The sequence below is a fragment of the Aotus nancymaae genome, unplaced genomic scaffold (assembly GCF_030222135.1).
Source record: "Aotus nancymaae isolate 86718 unplaced genomic scaffold, 86718_ANA_hifiasm-v0.15.2.pri h1tg000064l_1, whole genome shotgun sequence".
Taxonomy (NCBI): Eukaryota; Metazoa; Chordata; class Mammalia; order Primates; family Aotidae; genus Aotus; species Aotus nancymaae.
Genome location: NW_026988479.1, coordinates 9113642 through 9135337, shown reverse-complemented (window position 1 = coordinate 9135337; position 21696 = coordinate 9113642). Strand labels below are relative to the sequence as shown.

Below are 21696 nucleotides of genomic sequence, written 5' to 3'. Positions count from 1 at the left end.
GAAAAGGCAGAAGGTTGGCACAGCCCATGGCAACCCAAACTCACATCTTTCCCTAAACCTGCCCCTCTCCAACCCCGTAGGGGCTGGGCCAGACCCTGAGTTCCCCAGCTAGAAACATCACCTCCATTTGAGAGGTAAAAATACAAAATTAGCTGGGTGTGGTGGCACATGCCTGTGATCCCAGCTACTCGGGAGGCTGAGGCAGAAGAACTACTTGAACCCAGGAGGCAGAGGTCGTGGTGAGCCAAGATTGCGCCACTGCACTCCAGCCTGGGCAACAAGAGTGAAACTCCATCTAATAATTTTTTTTTTTTGGCTGCAGTCATTTTATTTATTTACTCATTTATTTATTTATTTGTTTTTAGATTCTACCTTTTGATAGAGAAGTGGTTAGGAGGAATTGGCCACCTTTTTTTTTTTTTTTTTTTGAGACAGGTCTCACTCTGTCACCTAGGCTGGAGTGCAGCGATGTGAGCTCGGCTCACTGCAACCTCTGCCTCCCAGATTCAAGCAATTCTCCTGCTTCGGCCTCCCAAGTAGCTGGGACTACAGGTGCCCACCACCACACCTGGATAATCTTTATATTTTTTGATACAGAAAAGGTTTCACCATGTTGGCCAGGCTGCTCTCAAACTCCTGACCTCAAGTGACTGCCCTCTTTGGCCTCCCAAAATGCTGAGATTATAGGCTTGAGCCACCACACCCGGCCTGGCTACCATTTTTGTAGGCAATCCAGTATGTCCACCTCCTTCAAGTCAGGTCAGGGCCCCCCATGAAATACTTGCTCACTTCATTCATTCCTTTTTTTTCTGGAGATGGAGTCTTGCTCTGTCGTCCAGGCTGGAGTGCAGTGGCACAATCTCGGCTCACTGCAACCTCTGCTCCTAGTTCAAGCTATTCTCCTGCCTCAGGCTCCTGAGTATCTGGGATTACAGGTGTGCGCCACCATGCCCGGCTATTTTTTATTTTATTTTTTGTATTTTTAGTGGAGAAGGGGTTTCACCATATTGGCCAGTCTGGTCTCAAATTCCTGACCTCAGGTGATCTGCCTGCCTCACCCTCCCAAAGTACTGGGATCACAGGTGTGAGCCACTGTGTCCAGCCCACTTCATTCATTTCTGCTCATAAGTCACCTCCTTGGAGAGGCCTTCCATGACTGTCCTGATTATCCCTCAGCCCTGCTCCTTATGCCCACCTTGCCTTAGCAACATTTGCCATCATACTCTTTTTGCTGACTGTCAGTCTTACCCCCTTGACAGTAAGTGCCAAGAGGGGAGGAACCACATTTATTTTGTTCATTGCTAAGTCTCCAACACCCAGCAGAAGGCCTGGCCCATGGTAGGAGCTGAATAAATATTTGTTGAATGAGTGAATGTTCCTAAGAACCAATGCAGTTATCAAAGTCCACAATTACATATTTATTTGTATGATGATTTGTGCAAAGTCCATCTTTTCCCTTGACTGTTACTTTCACAGGAAGGGACAGTGTCTGTTTCTACTCACTATTGGAACATATCCTTAGTTCTTAGTGCAGTGTTTAGAAAATAATGACCAGCAATGGATTTTGGCTGAATGAGTGCATGCTGAGTAGGAGGGGCAGGATGGAGGCCAAAAAGTAGAGCATTCCCAGAGAGAGACATCCCTCATCACAACACACAGATACTAGACTTTGATGAAGATGGGTTGCTTTAAAATACTTAATACTTTAAAATTCTTAATACTTTAAAACAGTATTAAGAGATGGGACAGGCTGGGCACGGTGGCTCACGCCTATAATCCTAGCACTTTGGGAGGCCGAGGCGGGTGGATCACGAGGTCAAGAGATCGAGACCATCCTGGTCAACATGGTGAAACCTTGTCTCTGCTAAAAATACAAAAATTAGCTGGGCATGGTGGCGTGTGCCTGTAGTCCCAGCTACAGGGGAGGCTGAGGCAGGAGAATCGCTTGAACTCGGGAGGCAGAGGTTGCAGTGAGCCCAGATAGCACCATCGGACTCCAGCCTGGGCAAGAAGAGCGAAACTCCATCTCAAGAAAAAAAAAAAAAAAAAAAAAAATCACAGCCTCATAGCCTTTCTCTGAGCCTACTGCTACAGTATTAGTTGGGTGCTTGTGAAAAATACAGGTGCCAGCCCCACCCCAGAAGTATTAATGGAGAACATGCAGGGGCTAAGGGATAGGCTTCCCACCTGCACATCCCAGCAGTCATGCAGGTGATTCTTATGTGCACCACATTTTGTGGTAAGATATAATTGCCTTTCCATTTCTATGCTCTAAGCTGGAAATATCCTGGGCTGGTTTTTCCTTTAAGACATCCTGTGTCTCAGCTAGGCACGGTGGCTCACGCCTGTAATCCCAGCACTTTGGGAGGCCGAGGCGGGTGGATCATGAGGTCAAGAGATCGAGACCATCCTGGCCAACATGGTGAAACCCTGTCTCTACTAAAAATACAAAAATTAGCTGAGCGTTGTGGTGCATGCCTGTAGTCCCAGCTACTCGGGAGGCTGAGGCAGGAGAATTGCTTGAACCTGGGAGGCAGAGGTTGCAGTGAGCCAAGATTGTGCCACTGCACTCCAGCCTGGTGACAGAGCGAGACTCCATCTCAAAAAACAAACAAACACACTGTGTCTCTTAAGACCTTGGTAGCTTTATTTCCAGAAGACTTTTTTTTTTTGAAGACAAGGTCTCATTCTGTCACCCAAGCTGGAGTGCAGGAGTGCAGTCGTGTGATCACAGCTCACTGGTGATCCTTCCACCTCAGCCAGCGGAGTAGCTGGGACTAAAGGTGCACACCACCGTGCCTGGCTGTTTTTTTTGTATTTTTGGTAGAGGCAAGGTCTCCTTTTGTTGCCCAGGCTGGTCTCAAACTCCTGGACTCAAGTAATCCTCCCACCGCAGCCTCCCAAAGTTCTGGGATTACAGGAGTGAGCCACCACGCCAGGCCTCCCCAGAAGGCTTTGTAAACAAGAAGCCTGTTCCATAATCCCTGAAAAATGCAGCAGGTTTATATACCTTTTGAGGCTCATGGAGAGGTCATATGGCCCAGGCCCTTGAGGCTGGGCAGGATGCCACTGAACCACATTAGGAAGGGAGGAAGCAAAGCTGGGTTCTCTCCCTCTTCAGATTTGCTGTGTGTGGAATTGGGAAGTTTATATTTGGGGTTGAGGGACACAAGGGGTGAGATCCTTGGCTGTGGTGATGGGGAGGAGCCTTTAGCACAGTTAAGGAAAAGCAAGTATTTCCTCAGGGGTGGAGAGGAGCTGGGGAGGGGTGAGCGAGGGATAAAGGGGCTAATCTTATGTGAGAGTCATGGAAGAACCTGTTTTGTAACCTCAGGGCGGCAGGCTGCTAAGTTCAGATTTGAACCTGAAACTTTTGGACTTTGAGAGGTATCTGAGGCTGTTGCTGCCTCTGACCATGCCAACTCTAGCAGGAAAGGCTGCATCTGTGGCTTGGCGAAACAGTAGCATTAGAAAAAGGAGGGACTTAATGAGTTTTAGGAAAGCTATGGTATTTCCAGAGAAAATCCTAAGGGTCAGCCTCCCCTCCCCCAACAGTCTCTTTTCCAGCCGGAAAGGCCAGAGAGTAGGTCATGGGGGGTATGAAAGGATGGGGTGGGACAGAGGCAGGGACACTTGTGGACTCAGTGGCCAACCTTGTTGTCTAGCTACCTGTCACTGCCCATGTCAGAGAGAAAGTCATTCCTGGCAACCAGGAGAGGAGGAGGTGTTGGTGTTGGGGCCAATGAGGAAGCAAGCCCTCCCCAGGTTCGGGAGGAAGCCAGAGAAATAAGAGGTCGTAGGCAGTGTGGTCTCAGCCAGGCCAGGTGTGTGGTCTGACACCAGCCTTCAATCGGCCAGGAGAAACCAATCCTCATTCAGGTGCACGTGGGCATGTGATGGGGTTTAAGGCAGCTGTGGGATAGTGCAAGGTTAGAGTTGTTGCAGCCTTAGGTGGAGAAACGTGGCTCCTGTTATGTTGCTGCCTGGAAGGATAGGAGGTGGGGAAATAAATACTCCTTTCTTTTTTTTTTTTTCCGCTCTGTCACTCAGGCTGGATCGCAGTGGTGTGATCGTGGCCCACTGCAGCCTTAATCTCCTGGGCTTAAGTGATCCGCCCACTTCAGCCTCCTGCGTATCTGGGACTATAGTTATTCGCCACCATACCTGGATAATATTTTTAAATTTTTCATAGAGACAGGGTCTCACTATGTTGCCCAGGGTAGTCTTGAACTCCTGGGCTCAAGCAATCCTCCTGCCTCAACCTCCCAAAGTGCTGATATTACAGGTTGGAGCTACTGTGCCTGGCCAAAGTTGTGTTTTTTGCAGTCTTTTGTGATCATTCTTGTAATCAGGCATACATGGATGAGAACCTTCCCTTTACGACTTTCCCTGTGTCTATTTGTAGGGTTTTTTGTTTGTTTTTTTGTTAACACAGATGACTCCATTTTTATTACGACACTTTCACACATTTGATAAGTCACTGGAGGGACTCACTGCGATCTTGGTTATCCTAACAGTTACTTTTTATTACAGGGGAAGGATGTAGATTAAAATCAGCCAAGCAGGAGATGCATGGGCAGAGTCAAGGAGGGTTCCCAACACAGAGCTTCCACTGTCCCTTCCTGATGGAGGCATATGGATGGTCTGTGTTCCTCCCGACAAGCATCTGTGGCAGTACACTTAGAGTCTTGCCAACCAGGAAAACTCATGCGAGCCTTGGCACCTAGAGCTTTTACTGGGGCTCCCTGGTCAAATGCACACAGGGCTGACATCATCTCAATTCTCCAGAGATCCAGCTGAGCATACTGGATGCAAAGTCCTCACCCTGAATCACATATTAGTTTATCCAATGTGGCCAACCCCACCCTAAATCACATTGTTTGCTTATCTGGTGTGGCCAGCTGTATAGGGCACGTTGGGAGCCCGATGTAGGACTGAGTGTCCACAGGGTTGTGGGGTGTGCCTTATGCTGTGCTGACGCGCAGGAACCAAGAAATAGAGACAGGACACAGAAGTACAAGAAAAATGCAGCTGGGCTCGGGGGGCCACGCCACCTATAAGCAGAGTCAGGCGAGGCCCCAAATGTCCAGAGGCATGAGTATTTATTGTGTATAGGTTAGGGGGCAGGGCAGTGAGTGAAATCATCTTTAAGGATAGTGATAGGGTCGTGAGCAATAAAACATGGGGTCCACCCCCATTAGGTCACCTAGGCCAGGAGGTGGACAGTGCGCAGCAAGTGGCCTGTTCCCATGAAGTCAAGGGCTGTGTGCAGTAAGGGATCCACCCCAATTAGGTCACCAAGGCTTGAAGGTGGGCCGTGCGCAGTGTGCAATACTTCTATATATGGGAAACTACTTCTAAGAAGATTTATAGGAGGATGCTTTAAGTCATGTAACAGTGACAGAGCTGTCAAGGTTACCGCCACCTTCTGGCAGCTTCCAATGAGTTCTATGGGAAGATTCTTTTCAAGCAGCACAGTAGCAAGAGCTGATAAAGTTCACAGTCACCAAGGTGGATTGCCGTTCTGAGGGCAGCCTTCCACAAGAACTGGAGCAAGGTCCTACAATTCCTTTATCAGGAGGAGTGGCTCTCGCCCCAAGCCTGCCATACAGCAGGCATCTTTACGATACTGAATGCTGCCGCCTGGGCCATGGATTCTTGTCCTGGTATAACTGTTTTTCCCTTAAATCGTGCTCTGCACTGTGTTTGCTCTAGGCATTCCTCTGATTGTAAGCTGCTTATTCCTTAATTCATGCTCTGTACTGTGTCCACTCTAGGCATTCCTCCGATTATGAACTAAGATATAATTATATATATATATATGTAGGGAAATATTCTTTAGGCACTCATACTATCAACTATTATATGATTATATATAGAGGATTATATAAAGGGATTCTTCAAACCCTAATTTTATAAACTAATATATGGTTATATAAAGGATTATATAAAAGGAAATAGCTGAGTAGTAACACTATAAAGTGAGATATTCCTCAAGCCCTAACTGTGCCAGGGTTCTGTTTAGCTCTCATTCCTCGGTGCCTATATGGGGGGTTACCCACAGCCAGCCCCCGCCCTAAATATCCTCCTATCTGGCATGACATTGCAAGGGCTTAGAGATTACCTTCTGGAAGGTGAGGGCAAAGGTCAGGCCTCTTCTTGGGCAAGGTTAAAATAAATTCTTTACTCTACAGGCAGAAGAAACAGTCCCCAGCCCGCGCCAAGCCTGTGAGTCTGTTGTTTCTGGCAGATTGACAACCCGTGGGGCATGATTCCTAGCTGTCCCCAAGGTGGGTGACATGGTTGGGATATGTGTCTCCTCCAAATCTCATGTTGGAATGTGAGCCCCAGTGTTGGAGGTGGGGCCTGGTGGGAGGTGTTTAGGTCACAGGGGCGGATCCCTTGTCAATGGCTTGGTGCCTTCCCCACAGTAATGAGTGAGTTCTCACTCTTAGTTCATGCTAGAGTCGGTTGTTGGAAGGAATCTGAGGCCTCCTCCTTGTCTCTTTTCCTCCAGCTCTTGCCATGTGATGTGCCTGCTCCTTCTTGGCCTTCTGCCATGAATGGAAGCTTCCTTATCAGGAGACACTCACAGGCCTCACCAGAAGTCTGCATCATGCTTTTTGTGCAGCCTGCAGAAGAACCATGAGCCAATTAAACGTCTCGTCTTTATAAATTACCCAGCCTCAGGTATTTCTTTATAGCAACACAAAAAAGGACTAACACAGTGTGCAACCTGCACAAAGGGGCGATAAGCCCCTCCGTGTCAGTCACCTGCCTTTATGCCACACGCCATTCATCATCTCTTCAGTTATGTTTACTCACTGTTTCCTAATTCCTAACATATGGCAGGCACTCTGGAAAGGACACAAGCATGGACAAAGCAGAGCCAGTCCCTGCCCTCATGTCCTCACTCTAGCGAGGAAGTCAGAGCAAACCATCGATGAAATACATATAAACTGTGCTACAAGCTATGAAGGAATCAGAGGGCTGAGCTCAGAATAAGGATGGAGAGGAGAAAAGAACCTGTGTTAGATTTTGTAACAGGGAAGGTAGATTCAAGAAGGTCCCGTTTAAGCAGAGGCCAGAGAATGAGAAGGCTTCAGCTGTTTGGGAAGAACATGCCCAGGAGAGGGGCACATGGGCCTTGCTGCCATGCCCCCTACAGACTGTGAAAGCAGAAACACAGCCCTTTCCTTGTGGCTGACATAGTCTGGTCAGGACCCAAGGCTTTGTGAGCTGTGCATGGCCAGGGTCTCAGCCCTACACATCCCCTGTGCTGATGCAGTCTGTAAGCCACACAACCCTACACAGCAGGTCTGGACAGAAGTGCCTGAAAGCCAGTGCCCCGCGCAGCTCTACCAGGCTGGCACCCAGACGGCAGGCCATTTTAATTGCATTTGGCCTTGTCCACATTTTATTTTTATTTTCGTGTTTTTCATGCTTCCTGTCCTTGCATTTGTGTACATTTTAAATAATAAAAAACAAAGTGTTGCCTGTTAGCAGAGGCCACGGTGTCAGAAACTGCGACATTCTTCAAGTCCCAGCCACTTAGGCATGAATGCAAGTCAAGGGGAAGAAACAGCCCCATTTTGGCTCAAGGAAACTCTGCTTGGGTCCATTTGCTGGTGGGGTCTGGAGAAGGGGTTCCACGTCCCTTGCAATACAAGGGGATCCCAGCCTAATTTTTTCCTGTTTTTCTTTAGCCTTTATCAGGGACCAGAGTGTGCTGAGCAAAGGGGGAAGCCCTTGCCTTCTCAGCTCAGAGTTTCCTGGTAGGATTCCAGCCCCATGCCCATTCTCCTTCCCACTCCCCATCACAGCCATGTGTACAAAAACACATAGTACCTCTCAGAGAGCATCACAGGTACCAGCACTAGGTCTGGGTTTGCTGTACAATAATAATGAGATCCGCACTAACCTCAGATTGCAGTCTGTTTTATGCAGCAAGAACCCCTGCCTCTTTCCTTGCTGTTTGATTTTAATACCACACCCGGCCTCCTTTAAAAGTTGGAGGTCGGATATGGTGGCTCATGCTTGTAATCCCAAAACTTTGGAAAGCCGAGACAGGCAAATTGCTTAAGCTTACAAGCTTGAGACCAGCCTGGGCAACATGGCAAACCCCCATTTCTATAAAAAATACAAAAATTACCTGGGCATGATGGGACCTGTAGTCCCAGCTACTTGAGAGGCTGAGGTGGGAGGATGGCTTGAGCCCAGGAGGCAGAGGTTGCAGTGAGGGGTTACTCAGGGGGCTGAGGCAGGAGAATTGCTTAAACCTGGGAGGCAGAGGATGTAGTGAGCCAGGATTGCACCATTGCATTCCAGCCTGGGCAACAGAGTGAGACAAGTCTATGTCTCTAAAAAGAAGAAGAAGAAGAAAAAGCAAAAAAGCCACTTACAACTTTACCATTTGCCTTAGTTTGTCCAGGCTGCTATAATGCCACAGACTGAGTGGCTTATAAACAACAAAGTTATTTCTCACAGTTCTGGTGGCTGGAAGTTCAAGATCAATGTACCAGAAGGTTTGGTGTCTGTTGTGGGCCTGCTGTCTGGTTCATAAATGACACTTTATTTTTCTTTTTTTGACTTTTCTTTTAGATTCAGGGGTTATATGTGCAGATTTGTTACAAGGGTATATTGCATGATGCTGAGGTTTGGGTATGATTGAACCTGTCACCCAGATACTGAGCACAGTACCCAAGAGGTAGTTTTTCAACCCTTGCTCCCCCTTCCCCCTCTTGTAGTCCACAGTGTCCGTTGTTTCCATCTTTATGTCCATGTGTACCCAATGTTTAGCTTCCACTCGTAAGTGAGAACATGCAGTATTTGATTTGGTGTTCCTGTGTTAATTCACTTTAGATAATGGCCTATAGCTGCATCCATGTTGCTGCAAAGGACATGATTTCATTTCTTGATTTTTTTTGTGGCTGCGTAGTATTCCATGGTATATATACACCACATTTTCTTTATTCCATCCACCACTGATGGGCACCTAGGTTGACTCCATGTCTTTGCTATTGTGAATTGCTCTGTGACAAACGTACAAGCGCATGTGTCTTTTTGGTAGAATGATTTATTTTCCTTTGGGTGGAATAGTAGTTCTATTTTTAGTTCTTTGAGGAATCTCCAAACTGCTCTCCACAGTGGCTGAACCAATTTACATTCCCACCAGCAGTGTATAAGCACCCCGTTTTCTCTGCAGCCTCACCAATATCTATTTTTTAACTTTTTAATGATAGCCATTCTGACTGGTGTGAGGTGGTACTCATTGTGATTTCAATTTGCATTTATCTAATGATTAGTGATGATGAACATTTTTTCATGTTTTTTGGCCACTTGTATTTTTTTTTCTTTTTTTTCTTTTTTTTTTTGAGACAGATTCTCATTCTGTCACTCAGGCTGGAGTGCAGTGACTCGATTTTGGCTCATTGCAACCTCTGACCACCGGATTCAAGTGATTCTTGTGCCTCAGCTTTCCGAGTAGCTGGGATTACAGGCACACGTCACCACGCCTGGTTAATTTTTGTATTTTTAGTAGAGCTGGGGTTTCACCACATTGGCCAGGTTGGTCTCGAATTCCTGACCTCAGGTGATCCGCCTGCCTCGGCCTCCCAAAGTGCTGGGATTATAGGCATGAGCCACCATACCTGACCGTATGTCTTCTTTTGAGAAGCGTCTGTTCATGTCCTCTGCCTACTTTCTTTTTTGAGACGGAGTCTTGCTCTGTTGCCCAGGCTGTAGTGCAGTGGCACGATTTCAGCTCCCTGCAACCTCCACCTCCCTGGTTCAAGCGATTCTCCTGCCTCAGTCTCCTGAGTAGCTGGCATTACAGGTGCCTGCAACCATGCCCAGCTAATTTTTGTATTTTAGTAGAGACGGGGTTTCATCATGTTGGCCACGCTGGTCTTGAACTCCTGACCTCAGTCGATCTGCCTGCCTCAGCCTCCCAAAGTTCTGGGATTACAGGCATGAGCCCACCTCACCTGGCCTTCTGTCTACTTTTAAATGGGGTTCTTTGCTTTTTGCTTGTTGAACTGCTTAAGTTCCTTATAGAGGCTGGGCACGGTGGCTCACACCTGTAATCCCAGCACTTTGAGAGGCCGAGGTGGGTGGATCACCTGAGGTTAGGAGTTTGAGACCATTTTGGCCAACATGGTGAAACCCTGTCTCTATCAAAAAAAAAAAAGTTCCTTATAGATTCAGGATATTAGACCTTTGTCAGATGTGTAGTTTGTAAATATTTTCTCCCATTCTATAGGTTGTCTGTTTACTCTGTTGATAGTTTCTTTTGCTGTGCAGAAGCTCTTAAGTTTAATTGGGTCCCACTTGTCAATTTTTTTTTTTATTTTTGAGACCGGGTCTCACTCTGTCACCCAGGCTGGAGTGCAGTGGTGCGATCATAGCTCACTGTAGCCTCAACTCCTGGACTCAAGCGATCCTCCCACCTCAGTTTCCTGAGTAGCTGAGACTACAGGTGTGGGGCACCATGCCAGGCTAATTTTTGTATTCTTTGTACAGATGGGTTTTTGCCATGTAGCCCAGGCTGATTTTTGTTTTTGTTGTAACTGCTTTTGAGGACTTAGTCATTTATAAATTGTTTGCCATGGTTCATGTCTAGGAGGGTATTTCCTAGGTTTTCTTCTAGGATTTTAATAGTTTGAAGTCTTACATTTAAGCCTTTAATCCATCTTGAGTTAATTTTTATACATGGTGATAGGCAGGGATCCAGTTTTTTCTTCTGTATATAGATAGCCAGTTATTCCAGCACCATTTATTGAATAGGGAGTCCTTCCCCCATTGCTTATTTTTGTCCAATTTGTTGAAGATTAGTTGGGTAGGAGTGTGGCTTTATTTCTGTGTTCTCCATTCTGTTCCATTGGCCTATGTGTCTGTTTTGTACCAGTACTCTGCTGTTTGGGTTATTGCAGCCTTTTAGTATAGTTGGAAATCAGGTAATGTGATGCCTCCAATTTTGTTCTTTTTGCTTAGGATGCTTTGGTTATTCTGGCTCTTTTTTTTTTTGTTCAATTTAAATTTTAGAATAGTTCTTTTTCTAATTCTGTGAAAAATGATGTTAGTTTGATAGGAATAGGATTCTTCCAATCCATGAGCATGGAGTGTTTTTCCATTTGCTTGTGTCATATAGATGATGCTTTCTAACTGTGTCCTTACCTGGTGGGAAGGGTGAACAAGCTCTCTCAGGCCTCTGCCCTGATGATAATCACATTTCAAAAGCTCTGCCTCCTAATACCATCATCTTGGGACTTATGATTTCAACTTATCAATTTTAAGAGGCAAACATTCATACCATAGCCCCATTCTAATAAATCATTTCTAGAATTGTCTTTTAGAGGTTGTATATTAGTTTCCTATTCCCGTTGTAACAAACTACCACAGACTTAGTGGTTTAAACAACTCAGATTTATCATTTTACAGTTTTAGAGGTCAGAAGTCTGAAATCAGTCTCTCTGGGCTAAAATTAAGCGGGCATCAGGGCTACCTCCTTCTGGAGGCTCTGGGAGGAGAATCTGCTTCCTTGACTTTTTAGCTTCTGTGGGCTGCCTGCATTCCTTGGCTCACGGCCCTTTCTGACATCTTCAGAGCCAGCAGTGTAGCATCTCCAGTGTCTTTCTTTCTCTCTCTGACTCACTCTGCTCTGTCATTAAATCACCTTCTCTCACTCTGCCCTCTTGTCTTCCTGTTATAATAATTTGTAGGCTGAGCATGGTGACTCATGCCTGTAATCCCAGCACTTTAGGAGGCCGAGGTGGATGGATCAGCTGAGGTCAGGAGTTTGAGACCAGCCTGGACAACATGGTGAAACCTTGTCTCTCCTAAAAATACAAAAATTAGCTGGGCCTGGTGGCAGGCGCCTGTAATCCCAGCTATGTGGGAGGCTGAGGCAGGAGAATCACCTGAACCTGCGAGGCAGATGTTGCAGTGAGCTGAGACTGTGCCACTGTACTCCAGGCTGGGTGACAGAGTGAGACTCTAAAAAAAGGACTTGTGATTACATTCTTGTGATTACATTGGGCCCACTTGGATGATATAGGCCAGTCTCCCCATGTCAAGATCCTTAACATCCGTATGATCTCACTTAAATGTAGAATTTAAAATAATCATACTCATAGAAGCAGAGAGTACAGTGGTGATTGTCAGGGCTGGAGGAAAAGGAAAATGGAGAGATGATGATCAAAGGGTGTAAGTGTTAGTTATGCCAGATAAATTCTGGAGATCTGTGCATCTGACATAAGGTCTAATACCCAAAATCAATAAGGAACTTAAACAATTCAACAAGCAAAAAAACAAATAACCTCATTAAAAAGTGGGCAAAGGGGGCAGGCGCAGTGGCTCAAACTTGTAATCCTAGCACTCTGGGAGGCTGAGGCAGGTGGATTGGTTGAGCTCAGAAGTTCGAGACCAGCTTGGGCAAACATGGCAAAACCTCATCTCTACTAAAAACAAAGAGAAAAAGTGGGCAGAGGACATGAACGGACGCTTCTCAAAATAAGACATATAAGTGGCCAACAAAGATGTTAAAAAAATGTTCATCATCACTAATCGTTATCTACTATACATCACAGTGCCTACAGCTAACAATACTGCACTGTATACTTACAATTGCCAAGAGGATAGATCTTAAGTGTTCCTACCAAAAAAAGGGAATGGGGTCGGGTGTGTTTATATGCTTGATGGTGGTGATGGTTTAATGGAAATATACTTATCTCCAAACTCCTCGACATATATATATTAAATATGTACAGCTTTTTATATGTCAAAAAAGTAGGGTTTTTTTGTGTGTGTATTTTTTGTTTGTTTGTTTTTTACATTCACAGGTTCCAGTGAATAGGATGTGGATATCCTTGGGGGCCACTATTGTACTTACCATAGTTTGCCTCCATAGTCTTTAATGCTGGGGTTGCAGTAATGCTGAACATAGATTGCCTTCCATTAACGTTGTAACAGAACTATTTCCTGACAGGAAATTTTTGTAACCATCTTTCCTCAAGGTTGTGAGTGATTTCAATATGCCTAAGCTGGAAACCAGGCTGTGTTCCATACTGGGCTGCTGTCCATTTTCCTGCAGCGTGCATTCCCCATACTTAGGATAAGTATGTGTGGGTTCCCAGCAGCAGGTCAAGGGAGGTGGAATAAGTTTATGATTCTTACTGAATATAGCCTAATTGCTTTTCAGAAGGATTGTATCACTTTACATATCTCCTGATGAACCTCACGACTTTCTTAGAACTGAAAAAAGTTCTCTCTTTTTATAATCAAGGTGTTACGTCTTCATTAAATAATATTTGGAGGCCAGGTGTGGTGGCTCATGCCTGTAATCCCAGCACTTTGGGAGGCCGAGGCAGGTTGATCGCTTGAGGTTAAGAGTTTGAGACCAGCCTGGCCAACATGGCAAAACCACGTCTCTACTAAAAATGCAAAAATTAGCCAGATGTCGTGGCATGCACCTGTAGTCACAGCTATTTGGGAGGCTGAGGCACGAGAATTGCTTGAACCCAGGATGTGGAGGTTGCAGTGAGCCGAGATGGTGCCACTGCCCTCCAGGCTGGGGGACAGAGGAGACTCTGTCTCAACAAAAAAAAAAATGAAAAAAAAAAAAAAACCCAAAAAGAAAAACAAACAGAAAAAAAACCAACCAAACAAACAAAAGAATATAAGGGAAATGTAAAAAGAGCCAAAGAAAAAAAATCACTCGGAGTCTCATAAATAGAAACACAACTTAATAATTGTGGTTCTGCTGAGACTTGATTATGAAAAAAAGAAAAAATAATTGTGTTTCAATAAGAATTGATCAATTCTGGCCAGGTGCGGTGGCTCATGCCTGTAATCCCAGCACTTTGGGAGGCTGAGATGGGTGAATCACAAGGTCAGGAGTTCAAGACCAGCCTGGCCAACTTGGTGAAACCCGTTTCTACTAAAAATACAAAAATTAGCTGTGCATGGTGGTGCATCCCTATAATCCCAGACACTCTGGAGGCTGAGTCAGGAGAATTGCTTGAACCAGGACCTGGGAGGCGGAGGCTGCAGTGAGCCGAGATTGTACCACTGCACTCCAGCCTGGGCTACAGAGTGAGTCTCCGTCTCAAAAAAAAAAAAAAAAAAAAAAAAAAAAAGAATTAATCAATTCTCATAAATATTTCATTAATAATACATTTCTTTCCAATATTTGTCTCTCTGTGTATATGTGTACAAACTTCTTAAAAAACATAGCTATGATGTTGGAATTTCTTGGAACTGTTTCATTTATTTTAATTTTTTTTAGAAAGAAAGAAAGAAAAAGAAAGAAAAGGAGAAAGAGAGAAAGAAAGAAAAAAGAATGAAAGAGAGAAAGAAAGAGGGAGAGAGAACGGGAATCTTGTTCTATTGCCCAAGCTAGAATGCAGTCTAGAAATGTGTATCAAAAACCTCTTTTATGCCAATAATTGTGCTTAACAATAGAGACAGGAAGGAATAAGAGAGGAAAATAACTAACAAGCAGCCAACCAATATTTCATTTAAACCTGTGAAATGCTATGCAATTGCTGAGGAGTGATTTACTTCCAATTATGTGGTCACTTTTAGACTAGGTGTGATGTGATACTGAGAAGAATGTTTGTTTTGTGGATTTGGGGTGGAGAGTTCTGTAAATGTTTATTAAGTTTACTTGTTCCAGGTCTGAGTTCAAGTCCTGGATATCCTTGTTAATTTTCTGTCTTGTTAATCTGTCTAATATTGACAATGTGGTTAAAATCTCCCACTATTATTGTGTGGGAGTCTAAGTCTCTCTATAAGTCATTAAGAACTTGCCTTATGTATCTGGGTGCTCCTGTATTGGGTGCGTATATATTTAGGATTGTTAGCTCTTCTTTGTTGCTTTAAAGTCTATTTTATCAGAGACGAGAATTGCAACTCCTGCTTTTTTTTGCTGTCCATTTGGTTGGTAAATCTTCCTCCATCCCTTTGTTTTGAGTCTTTGTGTATCGTTGCATGTGAGATGGGTCTGGATGCAGCATACCGAAGGGTTTTGGCTTTTTATCCAATTTGCCTGTCTGTGTCTTTTGATTGGGGCATTTAGTCCATTTAAATTTAGGATTAATATTGATATATGTGAGTTTAATACTGCCATTTAATGCTAGCTGGCTGTTTTGCCCATTAGTTGATGTAGATTCTTCATTATGGTAATGCTCTTTATGTTTTGGTATGTTTTTTGAAACGGCTGATACTGGTTGTTCCTTTCTGTGTATAGTGCTTCTTTCAGAAGCTCTTGTAAAGCAGGCCTGGTGGTGATGAAATCTCTGAGTACTTGCTTGTTCACAAAAAATTTTATTTTTCCTTCACTTATGAAGCTTAGTTTGGCTGGATATGAAATTCTGGGTTGAAAGTTCTTTTCTTTAAGGATGTTGAATATTGGCCCCCACTCTCTTCTGGCTTGTAGGGTTTCTGCTGAGAGATCTGCTGTAAGTCTGATAGGCTTCCCTTTGTGGGTAACCTGACCTTTCTCTCTGGCTGCCCTTAGTATTTTCTCCTTCATTTCAACCCTGGTGAATCTAACGATTATGTGCCTTGGGGTCGCTCTTGTTGAGGAATATCTTTGTGGTGTTCTCTGTATTACCTGGAGTTGAGTATTGTCCTGCCTTGCTAGGTTGGGAAAGTTTTCCTGGATTATATCCTGAAGAATATTTTCCAGCTTGGATTCATTCTCTTCGTCACATTTGTCACATTCAGGTACACCTATCAAACGTAGATTAGTCTTTTCACATAGTACCATATTTCTTGGAGACTTTGCTCATTCCTTTTTACCCTTTTTTATCTAATCTTGTCTTCTCGTTTTATTTCATTGAGTTGGTCTTCGACCTCTGATATCTTTTCTTCTGCTTGATCAATTCGACTGTTAAAACTTGTGGCTACTTCGTGAAGTTCTCATATTATGTTTTTCAGCTCCATTAATTCACTTATATTCCTCTCTAAATTGTCTATTCTCATTACCATTTCGTCAAACCTTTTTTCAAGGTTCTTAGTTTCTTTGCATTGGGTTAGAACATGTTCTTTTAGCTCACAGAAGTTTCTTATTATCCACCTTCTGAAGCCTGATTCAGTCGGTTCATCACACTCATTCTCCATCAGGCCACGTTCCCTTGCTGATGAAGTGCTGCGATCCCCTGTAGGAGGAGAGGCATTCTGATTTCGGGTGTTTTCAGCCTTTTTGCGCTGGTTTCTTCCCATCTTTGTGGATTTATCCACCTGTCGTCTTTGTAATTGCTGACTTTCAGATTGGGTCTCTGAGTGGACATCCAGCTTGTTGGTGATGAAGTTTTTTCTGTTTCTTAGTTTTCCTTTGGTGGACGCCCCTCCCCCACAGAGCTGGACCTTCCCGGGTTCAGCTGTGCTTGCTGTGAAGCTCTCAATCCTCAGCGTTTCCAATTGCTGTTTTTTTGTGGGGGTGGGACCAGCTGAGCCTGATCACCTGGCTCCCTGTCCCAGAGCATCGGAACATTTTTTTTTTTTAGTTGAATGGTTGATTCTCTCCCAGGTGTTCCAGTCGCCTGTTGAAAGGGCACTGGAATCTGTGTAATTTCTGTTGTGGCGACCCACTGTGCCGGCTGAAACAGCGGCGTTGAGATTCGTGGCGCTTTTTTGCCCAGGAATCTCCTGGTCTGGCTCCCTGTTTCAGTCCCCTTTTCAATCAGCTGAATGGGCAACTCTGCCTTCCTGGAGCTCCAAATGCCAACTAAAGGGCACCCAGTCCCGTATACTCCGCACTGAGAACTGCCGTGCTGGAGCGCCAGCAAAACAGCCGTGCCAGCCAAAAGAGTTGCGCTGGTGACCCGTGGGGCTCCTCCGCTGGGAATCTCCTGGTCTGTGGGCAACAAAAATTTGTCGAGAAGTGTGGCATCCACTCACTCTCTGTGCTTTCACTGGGAGCCGCAATCCTGAGCTGTTGCTAATCGGCCATCTTGGATCTCTCTCCAGTTTTTTTTTAAAACTGAGTTTCACTCTTGTTGTCCAGGCTGGAGTGCAATGGCACGATCTTGGCTCACCGCAACCTCCGCCTCCCAGGTTCAAGCAATTCTCCTGCCTCAGCCTCCCAATTAGCTGGGATTACAGGCATGTGCAACCACACCCGGCTAATTTTGTATTTTTAGTAAAGATGGGTTTCTCCATGTGGTCAGGCTGGTCTCAAACTCCCGACTTCAGGTGATTCACCTGCCTCAGCCTCCCAAAGTGCTGGGATTACAGGCATGAGATACTGCGCTTAGGACACCTCATGTTCTGGGATATACAGGAGAACATTATTGATTGTGTTTATCTTTGGATGGTTCCTATCCTGTTTCCCCAAGTGATTACTGCTGTCACTCAGAAACTGGAGGCCTGGCTGGGTCCTTCCCTGGATGCTGAGTGTCAGGGGACAATGTGGGGAGTGTGGCCTGAGATACTTGGCCACAAACGTGTCATCTTGATTCTTCCTACCCAGACTCTAGTCTGAGGAGTTCACTGGAAAATGATCGTAAGGTGAGGTTTTATGACAATGCAGCTTTATAATTCAATTAATTGATGCTGGTTACAAGCAGAATATTTTTCTCTTTAAAAATTAATTCACATAAGTTACTACCATTTCTGCCTTCATGGACTTTGTCTTCAAGCTCTGGTACTTGGCATAGACAATGCTAAGAAACCACATAGAAATCCAGGGACATCTGGCTCTGAAAAGAGAATGGGGAGTGTTTCAACCTACGTTCTTAGAAGGTAATCGGCTGCTTTCCATTTTGATAAATATCTACGGTAGAAGCCCTAGGACTGTTAGAGATAAGAAAAAAAAACCCAAATTCCCTAAAATAAAATATGCTCACATTGGTAACCCATTCCAATATTAACAATAAAATAAAAATCTCATTTTCCTTGGATGTGTTACATTGTTTTGCTTGAAGGGAGGAGAGGAACTGAGTTAGCATCTGGAAGAAAACAATCCAAACTGGACTAGGCAAAACAGGAATCCATTGGCTCAGGCATGGCTAGATTCAGGACCTCATCTCTGCCTTTCTCTTACGGGCTGACTTCATTTTTAGGGAAAGCCTTCATTTCTGCAGCCCCAGAATTCTCATCTGGTCTTATTGGTCCATCCCTGGGGGGAGGGGCAGGAGAGGTATACAGGGTTCTAATTGGTCAGGCTGGGCCATGTGGCCACTCCCAGGAAGGCTTTGGAGTCAGGGTTGGAGTCAGGGTTGGAGTCAGCTCCATGAAAGCTTGCTGACTGAAAGGACAGGGAAACAGCGTCATTCCCCCAGAGAAAAACTGAGGTTAGGATTGTCCTGTCCCCACAAACCTCCTTCTCCACTCACCGAGACTCGACTGTCTTCATCAGGGACTTGCTCTAGCCAGGTTAAGCTCAAGTGGGGTTACTAAAGTGGCACAGGGAAACCCACGCACGGAAAGAACAGGGGGGCACTCAAGGAACAGGGGCCCAGAGCCACTCTCTGCAGCGGCTGCTCCATTCTCTGCTCTGTGCAATGCCCTTGTTAGCTTCCCAATGCCGACAGGGATGCCAGACCCAAGTCTACCAAAGGACCTTGCAAGCTCCCACATTTTCCCCTCTGCCATTCTTATCTCTGGGTTTCTCAGTTCAAATTTGCAAGAGAGGATCTGATTGGCCTGGCTTGGGTCAGGGGCCAAACCAAAATCCAATCAGCTGTGGCAGATGGAGTGGAGGTGGGGCTTAGGGGGTTCCCCTCTTCCTCAGGGTTGAGGTGGGTCAATGGATTCTAGTGATTATGGGACCTGCAGATCTCAGCTGATTTTCTTTTTAAAAAACTTACTAGTGCTATTTTTTGAGGCAGGAACTTTCTTGTGGCACAGGCTGGAGTGTAGTGGTGGGATGCTAGCTCACTGCAGCCTCAAACTCCTCATTTCAAGCCATCCTCCTTCCTTGGCTTCCCAAACAATTGGGATTACCGGCTTGAGCCTCTGAGCCTGGCCCCAGTTACTGAATGCCTACTCTTCATGTGTCCCATTTTAAACTTACACCAACACACTGAAGCTGAGGCTCTGAGGGGCCAGACTTCTTGCTCCGGGTCAGGCGGCCAGTAAGTGAGTGGCTTAGCAGACACTAGGTGGTTAATCCAAAACTAGCACCTAGGGGAGCTGGCGAAAAGGCCCAGGGTAGCAGAGATCATGGAGAACTCTCTCCAGGTTTTTTTTTTTGAGACAGTCTCACTTTGTCACCCAGGCTGGAGTGCAGTGGCTTGATCTGGACTCACTGCTCAAGTTCAAGTGATTCTCGTGCCTCAGCCTCCTGAGTAGCTGGGATTACAGGCACACACCACCATGCTTGGCTAATTTTTGTATTTTTAGTAGAGACAGGGTTTCATCATGTTGGCCTTGGCCTCCCAAAGTGTTGGGATTATAGGCGTGAGCCAACACGCCTGGCCTCCAGGTTGGTTCTTGAAAGTGAAGTTGAGAAGTGGTGTTGGAGGGGAGGGAGCCCTTCCACATTTGCTCCCAGCCTCACAACTGGGCTGCACTGCCATCTGTTCCTAGCCCGTTGAGGTTCCTGGAGCCCCGCCTGGTCCCGCCGGCCTCCCTGAGGTCCTGCCCTCCTTCTGCCCATCAGTCTCTATGTGGAGGGTAGGGACCACCAGGCTGGAGTCCCCAGGCAATTCGTGGGCCTGGGAGGGTCATAGAATCCATCCTATACTAACCAGGATCTTGAAGAGGCTCTTCCTCACATTCCCAGTCACTTCTCCCCCAGCCCCTACATAGGGCCTAGGCACCCTATCCGCACCCCACTCCCACTCTGTATCAGCTGCCTTCTTCCTCAGCACCCCATCCCACTGGAACACCTTTTCTAACTCGAGTCGCCACTTTCACATGTAATCTGCCGCCTCTTTCCCGCAGCCAGTCCTGATTGCCTCCTCCGCAGCCCCAGTTGCCTACTGCTTTAGCTGGTGTCGCAGCTGGCTGTGAGGAGTGTCCTGATTCTGTAACCCGGCACCTCCTCCACAGGGCCCTAGACGCCTCAAGCCTTCGAGGACGTTTGTAGATCAAAGGCGAAGGGCGTGCAGAATCTTCATCCATCTAACAAATTAATTCTTGAAGCCTGCTTCGAATGGGCCTTGCGCGGAACACAGGAGACACTCAGTGGCAAAGAAGACCGCTCGCTTAGGCCTAGCAGGGAGAAGGTGACGGTTCACTCCACACACACTAACTGGGTCCCGCAGGAGGCCAGGCCCCGGTCGCCGGTTCAACCGGGTGCCCTCGGCCGTCCAGAACCGGCCTGATCTCTTCGCCCCGAAAGGCCCAGCAGGGACCTCGCAAAACCCAATTCACGTTTTATTGTTTTGTTTTTTTTACCTCTCAAATGGACGGAAATTGGCTGCTAGTAGCTTTACTACTGGAGAAAATCGCTAATCTGCAGTGCAAACTCGGCGTACAGGGGTTTTCTCCGCAATTGTCTAGTGCCGCGCGGGCGGGTCGGAAGCGCCAGACACAATGTATCCGGAGCCCGGGAGCCACAATCGCCGCCGCAACTCTGTATCTGCGCCGCCCCCGGAGCCCAGCGTCCGCGCGGGGTCTGGGACTGCCCTCGGGGGATGGGGCCCACGCGGGCTTTGATGGGGGGCCGGGGCCAACTTCGTCCACCAAGGCGAGGCTCGGGTCCAGCGCCGGCCACTACATCAACTCCCGGGGGATCTAGCAGCACCGAGGCAGAGCAGGAGGCCCAGGAGCCGGGTGCGTCTTCCATTAGCGCAGGGACCTCAGGGTCACCGCTCAGCGAATCGGAAGGCCTCCTTCCCCTTCCAGAGCGCTGCCACTGGGGCCGAGGTTTCCAGCAAGGACTCGCGTGTCCCCGCGCACGCACACACGGTGCACACGTCAGGCCTGCGCCTCCCCGTGCCCGAGCGCACGCAGGTCCTCCCGCGCGCCCGCACACTCCCGCAGGCTCCCGTGTCCGCTGCGGGGGCCGCGGGGCCCGGAAGGGTAAGAGCGCGGCTCGGGAGCTGGATGGGGACCTGGGCCTGGCCTGGGAGCTTTCCCGGGAGGGGCCTGGGGGCGGAGCGCGCCGGGCTGGGCGCGCGGGAGGGGAGGCGGGTCCGCGCCGCCGCCGTCCGCGCCGCCCCGCCCTTGGCCCCGCTGCTCTCTCCGCTCCGCTCCGCTCCCTGCCTCCGCGCAGCAGCCCCCGCCGTAGCCGCCGCCGAGCCCGCCGCCACCGCCTCGGAGGTAGGCGCAGCGGAAAAGGGCCCCGGCTCCCTTGCACCCCGGACGGCGGGCCGGGCACCTGGGGAGCTGAGAGGGAGGCGCTGAGGGAGGGGCGGGCGAGGGCCAGGGCAAGGGGCCCCGGGAGCCCGGCCCAGGGGAGGGAGCGGGAGCGGCCGGCGCAGGCCTGGCTGGGCAGCGGAGGGCTGAGAAGGCCGCGCAGGCGGGCGCCGAGCGGGCCCGGGCTGGGGAACGCGCGGCCGAGGGTCCAGAGACGCCTGCGGCTGGCGGCGAGAGGCGGCCTGGGCTTGCAGGCGGAAGGGCACGGGCGGCCGCGTGGAGGCACGGCGGGCTCCGCGTCTAGGTGACCTTCCCCGGCGGCGCCCTCTGGCCCTGGATCCCACTAGCGCGGATCCGGCGGGGACCCGTCCGCTGCCCACGCTCGCCAGGCCAGGCCCAGGGGCCGGTGCGGGCCACGCTGCCGCCGCGGTAGTGAGCTCACGTGAT

General features: G+C 47.6%; 1 protein-coding gene across 2 annotated transcripts in view; it reads left to right on the top strand.

Annotated features, from left to right (window-relative positions):
• The first annotated feature begins 20897 nt into the window (after positions 1-20897).
• The window catches only part of VDAC1 (voltage dependent anion channel 1), a 31927-nt gene continuing 31128 nt past the window's right edge, over positions 20898-21696 (top strand). The window contains exon 1 of one of the 2 annotated variants that reach the window (XM_012441686.2): positions 20898-20973. The gene's annotated coding sequence lies outside the window, so the exon portion shown is untranslated. Of the gene's footprint in view, positions 20974-21099; positions 21214-21696 lie in introns of those variants that run through there. The other variant, XM_021664973.2, reaches the window with a different exon arrangement.